Consider the following 20,165-nt stretch of genomic DNA (forward strand, 5'->3'; position numbering starts at 1 on the left):
CTGGAAAAAAAAAGGAAAAATAAAATAAAAAGGATGGAGAGATGGCTCATCAGTTAAGGCACTTGCCTGCAAAGCCTAATGCCCTGGATTCAATTCCCCAGTACCCACATAAAGCCAGATACACAGAGTAGCACATGCATCTGGAGTTCATTTGTAGCTGCTAGAGTCCCTGGTTTGACATTTTTTCTCTCTCTCTTTCTTTGCTTGCAAATAAATAAAAATAAAGAAATTTTAAAAAAGAAAGATGAATATGGCAATGTTGGTGGAAAATGCACCATGGGGGTATGAGTTCCGGTGCCAACTATAGAAGGAGTCTAGACCAACTGGCTTGACAGCTACCCCTCAATAAATCCTGAAGTGTAGATAGTGTCCTGTAATTTACATAGTACCCTTACACTCACAATCTCAGCCTTCCAAGAAAATAATTCTGAGGTGGGCAGCAGCATGAAGATTGTTATCTCTGTCCTGCAGAAAAATGACTTGCCTAACATCACAGCACGTAGCTTTTTTTTTGGGGGGGGGGTTTCGAGGTAGGGTATCACTCTGGTCCAGGCTGACCTGGAATTAACTCTAGTCTCAGGGTGGCCTTGAACTCACGGCGATCCTCCTACCTCTGCCTCCCGAGTGCTGGGATTAAAGGCGTGCGCCACCACACCCAGCTAGCATGTAGCTTTTAACCACTGAGCAATCTCTCCAGCCCCTGTTTTTGTTTTTAAATATTTTAAAAAATGTTTTATTTACTTGATAGGGAGAGAGAAAATGGGCATGCCAGGGCATACTCCAGATTCATGTGCCACTCTGTACATTTGGCTCTCCATGGGTACTGGGGAATTGAACCCAGGCTGTCAGGTTTTATAAGCAAGTGTCTTTAACCTCTGAGCCATCTCTTCAGCCCTTGTTTCTGTTTTCTTTCTTTCTTCTCCTCCCCCCCCCCTCCACCGAGGTAGGGTCTCACTCTAGCCCAGACTGACCTGGAATTCACTATTTAGTCTCAGGCTTGTCTCAAACTTATGGCAATCCTCCTATCTCTGCCTCCCAAGAACTGGAATTGAAGGCATGGGCCAGCTTACCTGGATCTTGATTTCTAATTTTTTTTTTAGTATTTTATTTGGGTTGGAGAGATGGCTCAGCGGTTTAGGGCACTTGTCTGCAAAGCCTGAGAACCTAGGTTTGATTCTCCAGGACCCACATAAGCCAGATGTATAAGGTGGCACATGCATCTGGAGTTTGTTTGCAGGGGCTAGAGGCCCTGGGGCAACTGTTTTATCTGTCTTTCTACATGCCTGTTTTACTCTCTCTCAAAAAAAATTAATTTTTAAGAAATATTGTAGTTATGTACTTATTTGAGAGAGAGAGAAAGAGAAATGGGCATCCCAGGGCCTCCAGCCACTACAAACAAACTCCAGACACATGCTCTACCTTGTACATCTGGCTTGTGTGAGTTCTGGAGAATCTAACCTTGGTCCTTAGGCTTTGCAGGCATGTGTCTTAACCACTGAGAAATCTCTGCAGCCTGTTTTTGTTGGTAAACAGAGAACTTTGTTGTATGAGCAACATGCCTGATGGTCATGTTCTCATTGGGTTATACTCTTATGTTCCCTTTTCCCTGTCCCCATCACACTGAGGGCACTCCTCAGTGGGGTTATTTGTATTCACTGTGGCGTCATGAATGCACCAATGTGTGTGGGTTGGGGGGGGGCAGTGCCTCCAAATACTCCTTCCCACCCTGTGGTTCTTATATTTTTCTGCCCCTGTCCCCCAAGCTTTGAAAGGTGAGTTATAAGTCTCCTTCAGTGTTGAGCTCTTGGTAGCCTCTGATTTTCCACTTTGAAGAGTTTTGAGTCTCCTCAATGTCTACTGCCAGCTCCCTGGAGGATGTTTTCAGTCTACCAGTGAAAGCAGCCTCATATTTAATCCACCCCTTCCTCTGTAATCTTTCCTGGGGTGTGGCAGCTGGGATACTGTTTTATGCACATGTAAGAAAACACAAAAGATTTTTCCCCCATAGCACATTTAGTCAAAAAGAGTGAATGGGCTGGGTGTGGTGGTGCATGCCTTTAATCCCAGCACTTGGGAGGCTGAGGTAGGAGGACCACTGTGAGTTTGAGGCCAGCCTGAGAGTACATAGTGAATTCCAGGTCAGCCTTGGCTAAAGTGAAACCCCCTCAAAAAAAAAAAAAAGATTGAATGGGAGGATAGCAAGGAAAGACTAGATCAATGGAAGACACCCCTCCCCTTTCTTTTTTCAGAGTAGAAAGAAAACAAGTTTGTTACAGTGAAAAAAGGGCAGTGAGCACATAGACCTTTGTTTTGAAGAAAAGGCTTTCTAGTATGCATGATTTTTTTTTTTAATTTATAAGAGAGAGAGAGGGAGAGAGAGAATTGGCATGTCAAGGCCTCTAGCCGCAGCAACTGAACTCCAGATATGTGCACAACCTTGCTCATGCTTCACCTTGTGTGTCTGGCTTACATGGGATCTGAGGAGTTGAACATGAGTCCTTAGGCTTTACAGACAAGCGCCTTAACTGCTAAGCCATCTCTCCAGCCCCTTTTTAAAAAAAATTATGAGCCGGGCATGGTGGTGCATGCCTTTAATCACTGCACTTGGGAGGCAGAGGCAGGAGGATCCCCATGAGTTCAAGGCCACCCTGAGACTACAGAGTGAATTCGTCAGCCTGAGCTAGAGTGAGATCCTACCTCGAAAAACCAAAAAAAAAAAAATATATATATATATATATGTATATGTATATGTGTGTATGTATGTATATATGTATGTGTATGTATATGTGTGTGTGTATATATATATATATATATACATATATATATATATATATATATATATATATATATGTGTGTGTGTATGAATGATTTTGATATAGAACCTGACAAATTGAGGGACCAAGAAAATGGCTTAACAGTTAAGGGCACTTGTTGCAAAGCCTTATGGCCTGGGTTCAATTCCTCAGCCACTCACTTAAAGCCAGCTAGACATTCATTGGCAGTGGCAAGAAAACCTGGTGTGTGCACATACACGCGTGCGTGCATGTACACACACACACACACACACACACACGTTTGATTCCCTAGTTACCACATAAACTGCATGCACCTGCATCATGTTTGTAGTAGCTAGAGGCCCTGGGGCAGCCATTCTCTCTCCATCTCTCTGTCTGTCTGCTTGCAAATAATATTTTTTTTAAAAGTTTATACAGCGACAGAGAGGGGCACAGATAAGAGCCTATGTGGCTGTAGAGAAAGAGAAAGGTGAGCATCCAGAAGGAAGGCGTGGGGGAGCAGCACGAACCTGCGTACACAACACAAGACGTGGGAGATGGTCTGCTTCCTGACTACACTACGGCAGCCCTGTGGGCAGGATTTGTCTTGCTCTGTGTGCTCTTGCTTTCTGCAATGAAACACTGAGGCCGGGTGATTTATGGGCCAGGGCGTGCAAGAGCGTGGTGCAGGCTTCTGGTGAGGGCCTTATGCTGCTTCATCCTGGGGTAGAACGTTAAAGAGCAGTAGGACACATGGAGCTGCTCTTTGACAGCCCGTTCTCTCCAGAAAGAATCTGGTCCTTCGAGAAAGGCATTGCTCCTCTTAAGGACCCCATCCCTCTTAAAGGCCTCAGTACCTGCCACACTGTCACAATGGCACATACCAACATTGGAGGGGACAAACAATATTCATTCCACCCCTGCCCCCTCATGATGTAAAATGCAATCAAATTTTAACTTGTTTCCAGAGTCCATCCCAAAATTTTTAACTTGTTCCAGCACCAACTGCACGGTCCAAAGTCTCATCTATGTACCTGTGAAATCAAAACAAGTTATTTACGTCCAAAATACACTGGCAAGACAGACATAAGGTACATACTTCCATTGCAAAAGAGTGACAGGCTTAAAGAAAGACAAAAACGAAGAGGGCGGACATTAAGTCCTAGAGCTAGAGAGTACCCTTCCACCTCTGCTCTGCGCCCATGGCTGCTCTGGGCTTGGGCCCTGCTTCAGCCCTCCAGTTGGAAGCAAGCATTGCATACTGATAGGGGCTCCACTGTTCTGAGGTCCCAGTGGTGGTCATATCCTCACAGCTTTACCAAGCACTCCTCACAGGGAAGTCCTGCTGTGGCTCCACCCCTGTGGCAGATTTCTGCCCCTTTCCCCCTGTTGTCCCTTCTGGCTGTTCATAGCATTCCTTGACATCCAGATGGAAGAACCTATGCTCTCACATGTCCTGAATTCTACACGCTGCAGACTTAACACCATCTCACTCTGTCTGCCAGGGCTTACCTCCATGAACAGCATAAAGCTCACCTAGGCCCAGTTAAGTCATACCTGGGTTGGCTAAAGAAGTGATGCTGAAGCCAGGCGTGGTGGTGCGCTCCTTAAATCCCAGCACTCAGGAGGCAGAGGTAGAAGGATCAACATCAGTTCAAAGCCACCCTGAAGCTACATAGTGAGTTCCAGGTCAGCCTGGACTGGAGTGAGACCCTACTCCACCCCCCCCCCCCACAAGAAAAGCAATGCTGAGATTTGAGAAACAGCATCCTGACATGCACCTACCACATGACATGGAGTTGCTGGTATGTGACCTGGGCCAAGGTTCTCAAACAAAACTGCCCTTTTAGGTCTCTAGGTCTGTGGTTGGAGGGAAAGCCTTGCACCTGGCTCCCTTTTAGCCATAGTAATCTCATCAAAAGTTTGCATAGTAGAGAGGCAAAAAGAGAAATAAAACACATTACAAAACAGTAAGAGGCCAGGTATGGTGGCACAAGCCCATAGCCCCAGCATTTGGGAGTGAAGGTAGAGGATTAGGGGCTTGAGGCCAGCATGGACTACATCAGGCTAAATAAATAAATAAATAGGATAGAAAGAAAAGGAGGGAGTGAGGGAAGGGAAGACGGAAGGAAGAATAAAAACAAGGGAAGCCAGGCATGGTGGCACTCGCCTTTAATCCCAGCACTTGGGAGGCAGAGGTAGGAGGATCGCTGTGAGTTCAAGGCCACCCTGAGACACATAGAGAATTCCAGGTCAGCCTGAGCTACAGTGAGACCTACCTCGGAAAACAAACAAACAAAAAAAGTTATAATAATAAAGATGTAACTACAACAAAAAGGAAAAATGAACTAATGGGATTAACTGGCTTCAAGGAATGATTCAAAGACAGAATTTAAGCCAGGCATGCAGCACGTGGGAGGCAGAGGTAGGAGGATCACCATGAATTCAAGGCGAGCCTGGAACTGCAGAGTGAGTTCCAGGTCAGCCTGGACTAGAGTGAGACCTGCCTTGAAAAAATTAAATACAAGTTATCATTATTTGCAGATGACATGATTCTATATAAAAAGGACCCTAAAGACTCTTACCAGCAAACTGTTAGAGCTGATAAAAAACCTGCAGCCATGTAGCAGGATACAAAATAAATAACACAGAAATCAGTAGTCTTCCTATATGCTAACAACAAACACACAGAGGATGGAATCAGAGAATCACTCCCATTCACAATTGCATCAAAGAAAACAAAGTACCTTGAAATAAACCTAACCAAGGAAGTAAAGGATTTCTACAATAAAAACTATAAAACACTCAAGCGAGAAATTGCAGAAGACACTAGGAAATGGAAAAACATCCTTGTTCCTGGATCAGAAGAATCAAAATTGTGAAAATAGCAATCTTACCAAAAGCAATCTATACATTTAATGCAATCCCCATCAAAATTCCAAAGGCATTCTTCATGGAAATAGAAAAAACATCCAAAAATTCAATTGGAATCATGAAAAACCTCAAATATCTAAAATAATACTGACCAACAAAAATAAGGCTGGTGGAGGGCTAGAGAGATAGCCTAGCAGTTAAGCGCTTGCCTGTGAAACCTAAGGACCTTGGTTGAAGGCTTGATTCCCCAGGACCCATGTTAGTCAGATGTACAAAGGGGCATACGCATCTGGAGTTTGTTTGCAGTGGCTGGAGGCCCTGGCGCGCCCATTCTCTCTCTCTGTCTGCCTCTTTCTCTCTGTCTGTCACTCTCAAATAAATAAATAAAAATAAACAAAAAAAAATTAAAAAAAAATAAGGCTGGTGGTATCACAATATCTGATTTTAACCTATAGTACAGAGCCATAGTAACAAAAACAGCATGGTACTGGCACAAAAGCAGACATGTAGATCAATGGAACAGGATAGAGGACCCAGATGTAAGTCCAGGTAGCTATAGCCACCTGATATTCGATAAAAATGCCAAAAATACTCATTGGAGAAGACAGCCTGTTCAGCAAATGGTGCTGGGAAAACTGGATATTTATCTGTAGAAGGATGAAAATAGATTCTTCTCTCTCTCCATGCACAAGAATTAAGTCCAAATGAATTAAAGACCTTAACATCAGACCTGAAACTCTGAAGCTGCTAGAGGAAAATGTAGGGTAAACCCTTCAACATATTGGTCATGGCAAAAACTTTCTGAATATAACCCCAATTGCTCAAGCAATAAAACCACAGATTAACCACTGGGACCTCATGAAATTACAAAGGTTTTGTATGGCAAAGGACACTGAATGAAGCAAAGAGGCAACCTACAGAATGGGAAAAAATCTTTGCCAGCTATACATCTGATAGCATATACAAAGAACTCAAAAAATTAAATAATAAGAAATCAAACAAGCCAATCAAAAATAGGCTATGGAACTAAATAGAGGGTTCTCAAAAGAAGAAATATGGATGGTGTTTAAGCACCTAAAAAAAACTTCTACATCCCTAGTACAGGGAAATGCAGATTAAAACTATGTTGAGATTCCTTCTCACTCCTGTCAGATTGGTTACCATCATGAAAACAAATGACCATAAATGCTGGCAGGGATGTGGAAAAAGAGGAACCCTTCTACACTGCTGGTGGGAATGCAATCTGGTCCAGCCATTGTGGAAATCAGTGTGGAGGTTCCTAAGACAGCTAAAAATTGATCTATCATATGACCCAGCTATAGCACTCCTAGACATATATCCTAAGGACTCATCTCATTACCTTTGAAATACTTGCTCAACCATGTTTATTTCTGCTCAATTCACAATAGCTGGGAAATGGAACCAGCCTAGATGTTCCTCAACTGATGAGTGGATAATGAAGATATGGCACATTTATACAATGGGGTTCTACTCAGTGGTAAAAAATAAATAAATAAATAAAGTTATGAGATTTGCAGGAAAATGGATGGATCTGGAAAGGATTATACTAAGTGAGGTAACCCAGGCCCAGAAAGCCAAGTGTTGCATGTTCTCCCTCATATGTGGATCCTAGCTACAGATGATTGGACTTCAGTGTGAAAGGAAAAAACCTAGTAGCAGAGACCAGTAAGATAGAAAAGAGATATGAAGGGAAGAGAGAGGAAGGGAGGGGGGTACTTAGTAGGATGGTATTATATATATGTAAGTAGAAGAATAGATTAATGGTGGTGAAAAGGCCCAAAGTGAGGTCAGGGGAAAAGATTGAGTAAAGGAAAGGTGGAGGGAGGGCTAATCAAAATCTAAGAGGAGGGCTGGAGAGATGGCTTAGCAGTTAAGCACTTGCCTGTGAAGCCTAAGGACCCTGGTTCAAGGCTCGGTTCCCCAGGTCCCACGTTAGCCAGATGCACAAGGGGGCACACGCGTCTGGAGTTCGTTTGCAGAGGCTGGAAGCCCTGGAGCGCCCATTCTCTCTCTCTCCCTCTATCTGTCTTTCTCTCTGTGTCTGTCGCTCTCAAATAAATAAATAAATAAATAATTATAAAAAATCTAAGAGGATATAAATAAATCATATGGAATCCTTCTTTTTTGGACAATGGAACACTCAGAAGCTGTAGATTGTTGCTAGGAAATTTTCAGTGCCAGGGATGGGATAACTTCCAGTGAGTTGTTGGCCAGGGAGGTCCCTGATACCCCCAAAACATTATAGGCCATTGCCGAGGCCCTTGGTTTCCCTCCAGGAATAGATGGTAAGACCCTATTGCAGAAGACTCCACATACGTGGGCTGCAAGGCCACTGAGAAATCCTGCTGGAACTGAGCTGATGACCTCCTCCATGTAGACAAGCTGACAGAAAGCTGGAAGAAACCATTCTGCATGCAGTTCAATGGGAGAAAGAGAAATCACCAGTGAAGATACTCAACAGTGGACACTGCAAGCCTTATATTTGGCCAGCCAGGCCAAATGAGCCAACGGGTGAAATCATGGCATGTCTATCCCGCTCCATGGGAGGGAATATATCCTTGATTCTGAAAATGTAAAACAGGGGTAGTCATGAGCCCTAGGGGTGCAACTTCTGCTGCTGTCTGGCTAAATGTATATATTATGTTTATCAAACTGCCCAGTAAGCACTTCTGTTAATGTTCATACCCTTATCTTAATGCTACTCTCACTTTTGGTAGAGAATCTTCTCTTTTCAGATGGCAGTGACCTTGGGACGACTCAGAATGTATCATGGTGCTGGAAAGAAGTGACCACAGTGCTCAGTACTGTAATATATATCACACCTTCCAAGGCTCAGGGTCTATTGCGGAAGAGGTGGCAAAAAGAATGTAAGAGCCAAAGGAAGGGTAGGACTCATTACAACGTGCTCCCTCCAGACACAAAATGGCCTGGATATCCATGACCTCACAGTGCCTGACACTACCCTACATGAGACCATCATAATAGGAGGAAAAGACGATGACATCAAAATAAAAGAGAGACTGATTGAGATGGGGAGGGGATATGATGGAGAATGGAGTTTCAAAGGGGAAGGTAGGGGAAGGGAGGGTATTACCATGGATATTTTTTATAATCATGGAACTTTTTAATAAAAATTTGAAAAAAATATTTTAAAAAGAAAAATAAATTATACTCAGTTTTTGAATATATAAAAAAAGAAAAAATAATAAAACAATAAATCCTTGATTCCTCATCTCAAGTTAAGTAGTGAAAATAACTCTGTAACTCCTATATTTCTTCTAGGCTGGCTGGACACAGTGGCATATAGTTGTAATCTCAGCTGCTTGGAAGGCTGAGTCAGGAGATTCAGTTGAGCTCAAGAGTTCAAGGCCAGCCTGGGCAACACAGAGATACTCTATTTTTTAAATTATTATTTAATTTGTATGCGTCTATGTATGGGAAGCCGGGGCCTCTTGCTGCTGTAAAACAAACACCAGATACTTGGGCCACTTTTTGCATTTGGCTTACATAGATGGCTTGGGAATCGTGAATGGCTTGGGAATTGAACCAGGGCCAGCAGGCTTTGCAAATAAGCACCTTTAAATGCTGAGCTCTCTTCCCAGCACTCTTTCGTTTCTTTTTGCATGCATAGTGTGTGGTGTGTGCATGTATATGCATGTTCCCTGTGCATACTCGTGCAGAGGCCAGAGGAGAATACTGGGTCTCCTCCTATATTGCTCTTCCTCATTGTTCTGTTGAGACAGAGTCTCATACTGAACCTGGAGTTGCTATTTGGTCAGACTGACTGACCAGTGAGCCCCAGTGATTCTTCAGTCTCCGTGTTCCCCTCCAGGACTGGGGTTGCAGGCTTGTATGACCATTTCTAGATTTTTACATGGATGCTTAGAATCAGTCTCAAACTCTATACTTGCTGGGCAAATGCTCTTATCTGTTAAACCATCCTACAAGCACCAGAGAAATCCTATTTGTGTGTGTGTGTATGTGTGTGTGTGTGTGTGTGTGTGTGTGTGTGTGTGTATTTAATTTTCTGCTGTGTGTGTGCCTGCATATATGTGTGTGTAATTTGGTGTGTGTGGGGGGGTATGCACATGTATGTGCCCTTCTGGTGCCCCACACACTCACCTGTTGAGAGGTTTGCTAGCGTGTGGTAGCCTGAGTGGAAGAATATTGGGTATCCCACTCCATGGCTCTTCCACCTGGGAAAGAATCTATTTCTTATATTTTATATAATAAATATTTTTAAGAGAGGGAGAGAGAGCAGGAAAGGCAGATCAAGAGAGAATGGGTGCGCCAGGGCCTCTAGCAACTGTAAACAAACTCCAGATGTATGTACCACCTTGTGTATCTAGCTTTACGTGAGTACTGGGGAATTGAACCTGGGTCCTTAACTACTAAGCCATCTCTCCAGCCCCCAAAGACCCTATTTCTAAAGACATTTTTTCTGAAATCTTAGCTTATCACCCTTAAGTCCCACCTTCAATAAGGCCCTTGGACATGGACAAGTTCTTTGTAACTATTTAATAAGAATAGCTTTTACCTCCAGTACCCAATAAGAAGTCCACATTCCCATAGGAGACCCGATCAGAATGGCCTGTTCTATCAGCATTCTGGTCATGACCGCTTAAACAATGTTTAGGAAGTTGTAGATTTTCCCCGATCATGCTGTTTTCATGGTGCCCTCACCCAGAATCCTCCTTGATGTCCCATTTACATGGGGGCAGGCTTTCCAGCATTCATTTCTTTTTTTATGTTTATTTTTTGGTAAGGTCTTACTCTAGCCCAGACTGACCTGGAATTCACTATGTAGTCTCAGGGTGGCCTTGAACTCTCCCCAATCCTCCTACCTCTGCTTCCCAAGTGTTGGGATTAAAGGCGTGCACCACCACACCCAGATCTCCAGCTTTCACTTCTAAACTCTTCCCTCTGCTACCCAGTTCCACCCCATCACTCAGTTCCAAACCCACTTCTGCATTTCAAGAATTGTTATGGCAACACTCTACTCCTTGGTACCACTTTTTGGTTTTTTCCCTCAGTCCATTTTCTATTGTTACAAGGGCCTGTGCCTGCCTTACTACAACCCACCACTAGGAGGAAGAGCTCACTCCTGTGAGAAAAGCTTAACTCTTCTCAATGACTCAGCCACCTCTTTCAAAGGCCTCACCCTTTTTCAACATTGTCACAATGACAATTGCATTTCAACATGAGTTTTGGAGGGTACAAAACATACCAGACTGCTTTGCCAATGTTGTCACCTGAGCATTACACGAGCAGGGATTAACCCTGGGCACTTCTTTCCTGGAATTTGGAGAAGGTACTTGAGGCCTTCAGGGAAGCTCCCTGCACCTTATGCAAACATCTCTGCTCAACTCTTTGCCAGTGTTTTTCTGCCTGCCTATATCCCTACAAAGGCTTCAGAATAAGGGTGGAGACTCATGTGACTGTGCCAGCTCCATATACCACCTGGGTCAGTCACTGCCACCTTCATGTGGCAGAGGACTTAATTCATAGACCAGCTGGAGAAAGAGCTGTCCAGTTCAGTCCTGAGTTTCTAAGCATACCAGCAGGCATGCACAGAATGTGTTCTATCCTTCATCCCTCAGCAAAAGCCTGTATTTTGCATGCAGGACTTGAGGACTGAGAGTATGAAGTGTTCCCAAGACCTCACACCCACAGTACCTCAGAGAAGGAAGGAGAAAGACAGCTCTTGGCCACAAGTCTCAGACCCTGGGTTCTGGCCTCAGTTCTGACTGTCAGCATCAATATTAACTGGTATACAGCTTATTTTTGCCAAAATTCACTCACTCATAGATACTCTTGAGTTGATCTGGAAATAGGCTCATTGTGACCTGATATATAGGATGAAGCATGCAGATGATTTTTCATTTGAAAGAATACCTATATCTTGTAGCCCCTTGTGGTAGTTTGAATATATGTCCCCCATAGACTCTGGTGTTTTATTAAAGCTTGTCTCCATCTGCCTGGCTGGAGGAGGTATCCCTGGGGATGGATCCTGGGATCCAGCCCTAAGGTTCGCATTGCTGATAGAAATCACCAAACCAAGAGCAGCTTGCGGGGAAGAAAGAGGTTTATTTTGGCTTATGGGCTTGAGGGGGAAGCCCCATGATGGCAGGAAAAACGACAACATGGGCAGAGGGTGTACCCCATCCCCTGGCCAACATAAGGTGGACAATAGCAACAGGAGAGTGTGCCAAACACTGGCAACGGGACACTGGCTATAACACCCATAAGCCTACTTCCAATAATACACTTCCTCCAGGAAATGTTAATTGCAAAATCTCCATCAGCTGGGAACCTAACATTCAGAATACCTAAGTTTATGGGGGACACCTGAATCAAACCACCACATTCTGCCCCTAACCCCATAAGCTGATATACATACATGATGTAAAATACAATGCATTCAGTCCAACTTTAAAAGTCCCCATAGTTTTTATCAATTCAAATGATGTTCAAACATCCCCATAGTCCAAGATCTTTTAACTGAGCCGTAATACCAAAAAATAACCTTAAAAAGCCCATAATGGCACATAATAAACATTCACACTGCAAAAGATAGCACTGGGTATAGCAAAGAAATACTCAAGCAATACATGATTTTAAACCACCAAGGCAAACATCCAACTCTGTATCTCCAAGTCCAACAACTCTAGCCAGTGACAAATCTCCAAGTCTGATAATTATAACCAGCAACAAGTCTCTGGCATCCCAATTCCGCCCCTCCAGCTAGGCTACTCACAGTCCTGGAAAACTTCATCAGGGCCACAGCTTTCTTTAGCAGCCATCTTGTGGTCCCGGAATCTCCCCTGGGTCTCCACTACAATCCATGGTTCATTCTCATGACTCCATCAGGTCTCCATGCAGGCATCCAACAAACCTGCTTCACACTGCCCATGGCCATTTCCAAAACACAAGACAGTGTTGCAAACTCAATGACCCTCTTTCCTGCATTTCTTATACTCCACAAGACCAGGTAGGGTGCCAACTTGTTAGTCCAGGGGGGAATAAATCAGATTTAGAAGAACAGGGCACTCCTTGAGCACTCGGGCCCCTCCAAGAGAGTCTACATTCTTCCTGTTACCCCAGTGCAGGTCAGTTGGCCCCATCTCAAAGGTTGTAATCTCTCAATTGCAGCTGAATGTGCAGCAGTCACCCAAAGATTTTTCTTTCTGTGTCATATCCCTTTGCTCACACCAGTTCATTTCTATGCAATTCAACCCTGCACAACTTCTCAGGACATGGGCATAAGAGCAAGCTTCTCACACAAACTGCTAGCCCAGTCCAAGCAAAGCTCTTTCTCACCCTCATAAGCCAAACCTCACAGTCATTAGTTCTCATTGCATTCAGGTCTTTCATCTCTGACCAAAATAGTCCATCAAGCTGTACTTACAGCACTGAAAGACATCTCTGAGGCCAAGGTTCCAACTCCTTCCACATTCCTCTTGAAAATCAGCTCCAAAAGGCCAAAGCTACACAGTCAGGTGTCCAGAAGCAACCCCACTCCTGGTACCACTTTACTGTTTCAGTCAGGTTCCCATTGCTGGTAGAAATCACCCAATCAAGAACAGCTGTGGGAAAAGAAAGGTTTATTTTGGCTAACAGGCTTGAGGGGGAAGTCCCATGATGGCAGGGAAAACAATAACATGAAGCAGAGGGTGGACATCACCCCCTGGCCAGCATAAGGTGGACAATAGCAGCAGAAAAATGTGCCAAACACTGGCATGGGGAAACTGGCTATAACACCCATAAGCCTGCCCCCAATAATACACTCTCCAGCAGACATTAATTCAGAATTCCTAAGTTTATGGGGGACACCTGAATCAAACTACCACAGGTGTGTTTAGGGGCAGATCAGAATTCCAGCCCAAAGGCATGTAAAGAGGTTGAGCTCTGCTGTCATCTCTGTGGTTTGCTGCCTGTTGTGCTTTGTGCTTTTGTTTTTTTATAGGCTTTTTGGTTGTTTCTCTTTGCTTGCATGTATGGAAGCAGCTTCTTCCACCATTGGTGGAACTCTGCCCATGTATGTGAATGGAATTTTTCAGAACAAAAGAGATTCTATAAGGCTGATTGATGAATTCAAATGTTAGGGTTGTGGAGAGTTGTAATGTTTCATTGCAGATCCAGAGCCCAAATTATCTTGGGCTATTTTTTAGTCACTGTCCTCTTCTGGTCTTAAAATTATCTGGGGGCTAGAGAGATGATTTAGTGGTTAAGGTACTTGCCTGCCAAGACAAATGACTCAGGTTTGATTCTCCAGTACCCATGTAAGCCAGATATACAAGATGGCACATGTGTCTGAAGTTTGTTTCAAGCAGTTGGAGGCTCTGGCATGCCCATTCGCCTCCTCCTCCTCTCTCTCTCTTTCTCTCTTTCCTTCCTTCTCTATCTCAAATAAATAAAAATTTAAAATGATCTGGGCATGGTGGTACATATCTGTAATACCAGCACTTGGGAGATGGAGGCAAGAGAATTAGGAGTTCAAAGCCAGCCTTGGCTACATAAGACTATGTTTTTTTTTTTATTTTTTTTTTAATTTTTATTTACTTATTTATTTATTTGAGAGCGACAGACACAGAGAGAAAGACAGATAGAGGGAGAGAGAGAGAATGGGCGCTCCAGGGCCTCCAGCCTCTGCAAACGAACTCCAGACGCGTGCGCCCCCTTGTGCATCTGGCTAACATGGGTCCTAGGGAACCGAGCCTCGAACCGGGGTCCTTAGGCTTCACAGGCAAGTGCTTAACCGCTAAGCCATCTCTCCAGCCCCAAGACTATGTTTTTTTTAAAAAAGCTTTCAGGGTTGAGGAGATGGCTTAGTGGTTAAGATGCTTGCCTGTTAACCCTAGAGACCCAGGTTTGATTCCCCAGTACCCACATAAGCCAGATGCACAAGGTGACATGCATCTGGAGGCTCTGGCATGCCCATTCTCTGTATCCGTTTCTTTCTCTCCGTCCCCCCAAATAAATATATTAAAAACAAACTTTTAAGACCAGGCATGGTGGTGCACATCTTTAATCTCAGTACTCAGGAGGCAGAGGAAAGATGATCACTGTGAGTTTAAGGCCAGCCTGAAACTACATAATGATTTCTAGGTTAGCCTGGGCCAGAATGAGACCCTACCTAGAAAAACAATAACAACAACAACAACAAAATAACTAAAATGTATTTTTTTAAAAATATTTTATTTTTTTACTTGAGAAAGAGAGAGGAAGACGGGGGGGGGGGAGAGAGAATGGGCATACAAACGAACTCCAGATGCATGTGCCACCATGTGCATCTGGCTTACGTGGGTCCTGGAGAATTGAACCTGGGTCCTTTGGCTTTGCTGGCAAGTGCCTTAATTGTTAAGCCATGTCTCCAGCCCTAAAATGTATTCTTTTTGTTACATTTATTTATTGTTTCTTTCAAGGCAGGTTCTCACTCTAGCTCAGACTGACCTGGCACTCATTCTGTAGTCTCAGGCTGGCCTCGAACTCCCAGTGGCCTTCCTACCTCTGCCTCCCAAGTGCTGGGATTAAAGGTGTGTGCCAACCATGCCTGCCCCACCCCATATTTTTTAAATTTAGGGGATCTTCTAAATTTGGAGTACCAGTCCAAAGTTTGGGATTGTGTTGAATATGTGTTCAGCTGAGTTTGGGCTTGTTTTTTAAATTTTATTTTGGTTCCTTGAAACAGGGTCTTACTAGGTAGCCCAGACTGTTTACAAGCTCATGGTCCTCCTCTCAAATGTATTCTTAGCAGACCCTGGCTTCCCTAATTCAAAAATTAAGAATGTCATCAAATAGCCTCTGAAAGCTGTAAGAATTTCTCTCACTTTGCTATGACCCATCTACCTGTGCTTCTCACAGGTAAATGCACTAATTTGTTATGTGCGTTTGTTCTGTGGCTAATAAAAGCTCATGTAATCATTTCCACCATGAAACATACTATGCTATTTTGGGCCACCTGAATCTGTTTCTGGCCTCAGAATATTTCTTATTCTTTTTCAGATGAGAGCTGGTGTATGTACGTGTGTGTGTGTGTGTGTGTGTGTGTGTGTGTGTGTGTTAAGTGTGTGTGTTATTGTTGTTTCAAAGTAGGGAAGAAGCTTCCAGCTCAGTTCCATCTTTATTTCTCAGTGGCCTACAGTCAAAGCATGTGGAACCTTCAGCAATAGGGTCTTACCATCTTGTTGTGGTTTGCAGTCAAGAGCCTTGACAATAGCCTGTATTGTTTTGGGGGCCTATAGAGCCTCCCTGATCAACAACTCACTGTACTTCTGGGCACAGCATGATATACCCCTGAAGGAGTGTTACTATTTAATATATGGCAAATGCATTTTAACTTATGAAAGTATTTAAAAAATTGGCTGCAAAGGTTTTTGCCTAAAGGATGAGGCTTGCAAAACAAATTCCGATGATGCCCTTCCCCAGGCTGGGGCTCACCCAGCCCTCTCCAGGGAGTCAGGTCATTGGGAAGCTCTTATGGTCTTCTTATGAGTAGTCAAGTTGCATCAAGGAACATAGGCGGTGATATTTCCCTCAAATTAGTACTCCTCACACGTTGATGTGTCTCTGAATCTCCTAGAGATTTTTTGAAGATAAGTTCTTGGTATGTAGCCCAGGCTGGCTCATGATTCTCCATCTCCTCCCTCAGGAATGCTGGTATTACAGGTGTTGGTCACTAAACCTAGCTTCCCAGGGACCTTGTCAACATACAAATTTGCTCTCGGGTTATTATTTACTTTTCTTGTTGCTATGACAAAAGCAACTTAAAGAAAGAAGTGATATGTTTTGGCTCACAGTTTGAGGTATAATCCATCCTGGTGGAAGGGCATGGTGGCAGGAGCCAGCTGCTCACATTGCTTCCATGGTCAGGAAGCAGAGAGATGGATGCTGGTGCTCAGCTGGCTTTCTGCTTTTTATTCAGTCCAGGATCCCAGCCTATGGAATGGTACCACCCATGTTTAGGATGAGTCTCCCCATCTCAGTTAAACTAATCTCAAAACCCCCTCAGACTGCCAGAGATTTGCTTTCTAGGTGATCCTGTCAAGTTGACAGTCAATATTAACTACCACAGGAGGTATGAAATGGGCCTGCCATTCTTCTTTTTTTCATTCTTCATATCTAAAGATCTCTGCTGGGATTAACCAATGCTACTGGGACTTTGGATGTCCAACACTCCTGACAACAATGCGGTGTCTCCACAGGGCCAGCTGCCGCTGCCCTCAGTGGGGTAGTGGTAAGGTGGGAAACACGAACATTTAATCAAAACCTGCCTCTCTCAGGTTCTTCCCTCCATCCTTCTTTGCCCATCCTCCTGTCTGGTTCACCCCTTCCTTCCCAGATGGCTAATCCTACCCCATGCCTCTGCCCCCCACCTTGGCTGCACTCCCTGAGTCTCATGACTCTTCTCTTACAGGTTCCAAGGTACTGCTTAGGTGAGGCGCTTTTCCGGCTGGCTGGCCTCGCCCCCACAAGCATGAACTAAATTAGTTTAACTCTCAAATTCCTAAGATGCCTCGCCCTCTCTCCTGGGTATATCCAGAGAAAAAAATTTCCACTGTTTGCAAAGAATTCCTTAGCCTGACCACCCACAGATACGGTGATGATGCCATTGCTCACTAGACAGTTAGTGACCCAAAACAGGGCCCTGGTTTGTTTTATGTTTCTGTCCCTGCTCGCAGTGCCCTGGCTGATTTCTTACCTGTTCCACCTGCTTAGCTCAGACAGCTTTCTATGTGAACTTTCTTACTACTAAAGTGATACATATTAGCTTGAAAATTTAGGAAATAGCGATAAGAAAAAAATGAAAATACTAGTGGCCTTCATCCAGAAATAACTATTGTAATATTTCATCTCATGGCCTTTTAATCTTTATACATAAATTTTGTTTCATGGGCTGGAGAGATGGCTTAGTGGCTAAGGCGTTTGACTAGGAGCCAAAGGACCCAGGTTCAATTCCCCAGTACCCACATAATCCAGATGACCAAGGGGGCGCATGTGTCTGGAATCCATCTGCAGAGTCTGGAGGCCCTGGCGCACCCATTCTCTGACTGTCTCTTCTCCCTCTCTCTCTCTCTGCTAGCAAATAAATAAAATTAAGTTCTTTAAAAAAATTGTCTCATAATATCTCACTAATATTACATGTATTGTAACCATTCTGGTAGGAGAGGTTTTTTTTTTATTATTTTTTGAGGTAGGGTCTCACTCTAGCCCAGGCTGACCTGGAATTCACTATGGAGTCTCAGGGTGGCCTAGAACTCATGGTGATCCTCCTACCTCTGCCTCCCGAGTACTGGGATTAAAGGCATGCACCACCATGCCCAGCGAGAGTTGTTTTTTTTAACAATATACCCAAAACATGTTTGTTGGGATCATTTCCCAGTCATCTTGATCAGGCTGCCATTAGTGCTGCTTCCTCCTGAACAACATCCTCTGTAAGCCTTGCTTTTCCTCCTGCAGGCTGGCCGAGGCAGTGGAGCAGCCGACACACAAGGCTGCCGTTTATGCATGGCTCAAGACTGCAGTGATTTTACAGCATGCTGGGCATTTCACGTCCATGAAGTAGCAATGGGGGCTCTGCACCAGGCGCTTCTTCTTGTGTTTCCTCTTCTCCTCCTCTGGAGAGGGTGAAGGAGATCCTTGGCAAGAGGCATGTTCTCACAGGGAGGTTGTCAACGCCAGAAAGGCTTTTCTTTCTTTCTTTTTTTTTTCCTTTTCTTTTTTCTTTCTTTCTTTTCTTTTCTTTTTTTTTTTTTTTTTTTTTTTTTGAGGTAGGGTCTCACTCTAGCCTAGGCCAACCTGGAACTTACAGTGATCCTCCTACTTCTGCCTCCTGAGTGCTGGGATCAAAGGTGCACTAGCACACCTGGTGAGAGAATATATATATATATATATTGGTTTTTCAAGGTAGGATTTCACTCTAGCCCAGGCTGACCTGGAATTCTGTATGTAGTCTCAGGGTGGCCTCAAACTCACGGTAATCCTCCTACCTCTGCCTCCTGAGTGCTGGGATTAAAGGCATACACCACCATTTCGGGCGAGAGAAGTTATTTTTAAGAGAGACACTTGGTGAGCTGGCCTGGGAGCAGTACTGATACATGGGTAAAGACAGAAGTGCTTAGAGGGAAGTTTGATAACATGTCCACTTGTCAGAATGACAGTGGTAATTCCCCATCCTGGGAGACTATGATTTCCCTAACCATGGGCTTTTGTGAGGTTTGTGGTACCAGGCATAGGCGTCCTCCTGTGCTGGGGGCTTCAGGTCCAATTGGAGGGTGATTGGTTGACTCCATGACAGTCATGCCACTGTTGCACTGTGGGTGTGCCTTGTCTGCTGGGTCAGTGTTGCGGTAATCAGGGTTCACAGCTAGGTGGAACTGTTAATGGATTTTCTTCCCCAACAGATGTCAGCACCTTCCATAAGTCTACACTTCTTATAGTTAGAAAGAGGAATGACTACTAATTGGTACAGAATGTCTTTTGGGATTGATGAATGCTTTCTAAAATTATTGTGGTGATGATTCTGTAACTGTGAATATATGAAAAACATTGAGATGTATAGTTTTAAAGAGTGAATTACATACCTTGATAAAGTCAATAAAAATAAAGGGGGCTGGAGAGATTTCTCAGTGGTTAAGGTACTTGCCTGCAAATCCTAAGGATCCAGGTTCGATTCCCTAGTACCCACATAAAGCCAGATGCACTAGGTGGAGCATACACCTGGAGTTCATTTGCAGGCCCTGGTGTGTGCCCATTCTCTCTCTTCCCCGTCTCTCAAATAAATAAAAAACATATTTTTTTAAAAAAATTTTTATTTATTTATTTGAGAGCGACAGACACAGAGAGAAAGACAGATAGAGGGAGAGAGAGAGAATGGGCACGCCAGGGCTTCCAGCCTCTGCAAACGAACTCCAGATGCGTGCGCCCCCTTGTGCATCTGGCTAACGTGGGACCTGGGGAACCAAGCCTCAAACCAGGGTCCTTAGGCTTCACAAGCAAGCGCTTAACCGCTAAGCCATCTCTCCAGCCCAAAAAACATATTTTTTAAAAATTAAAAAAGAAGCCGGGCATGGTGGTGCACGCCTTTAATCCCAGCACTTGGGAGGCAGAGGTAGGAGGATCGCTGAGAGTTCAAGGCTACCCTGAGAATACGTAGTTAATTCCAGGTCAGCCTGGACCAGAATGAGACCCTACCTTGAAAAACCGGGAAAAAAAATTAAAAAAGAGACATGTGGAAGACTTCACATACTTGGGTTGCAAGGCCACTGAGGCTGGAGCTGAGCTGATAACCTCCTCCATATAGACCAGCTAACAGAAAGCTGTAAGAAGCCATTCTGCGAGCAGTTCAATGGGAGAAAGAGAAATCACCAGTGAAGATACTCCACAGTGGACACTACAAGCCTTATATTTGGCCAGCCAGGTTAAATGAGCCAATGGTGTAATAGTGGCATGTCTGTCATGGTGGAAACTAACTGCCCTCTAATTGGACTGGAGGCC

The 20,165-nt window shown here is 44.1% G+C and overlaps 1 pseudogene; it reads right to left on the reverse strand.

Annotated features, from left to right (window-relative positions):
• Positions 1 to 18,071: 18,071 nt before the first annotated feature.
• LOC123456670 lies at positions 18,072 to 18,322 on the reverse strand (annotated as a pseudogene).
• Positions 18,323 to 20,165: the final 1,843 nt, after the last annotated feature.

Source organism: Jaculus jaculus, chromosome 1 (genome assembly GCF_020740685.1).
Source record: "Jaculus jaculus isolate mJacJac1 chromosome 1, mJacJac1.mat.Y.cur, whole genome shotgun sequence".
NCBI classification, from domain to species: domain Eukaryota; kingdom Metazoa; phylum Chordata; class Mammalia; order Rodentia; family Dipodidae; genus Jaculus; species Jaculus jaculus.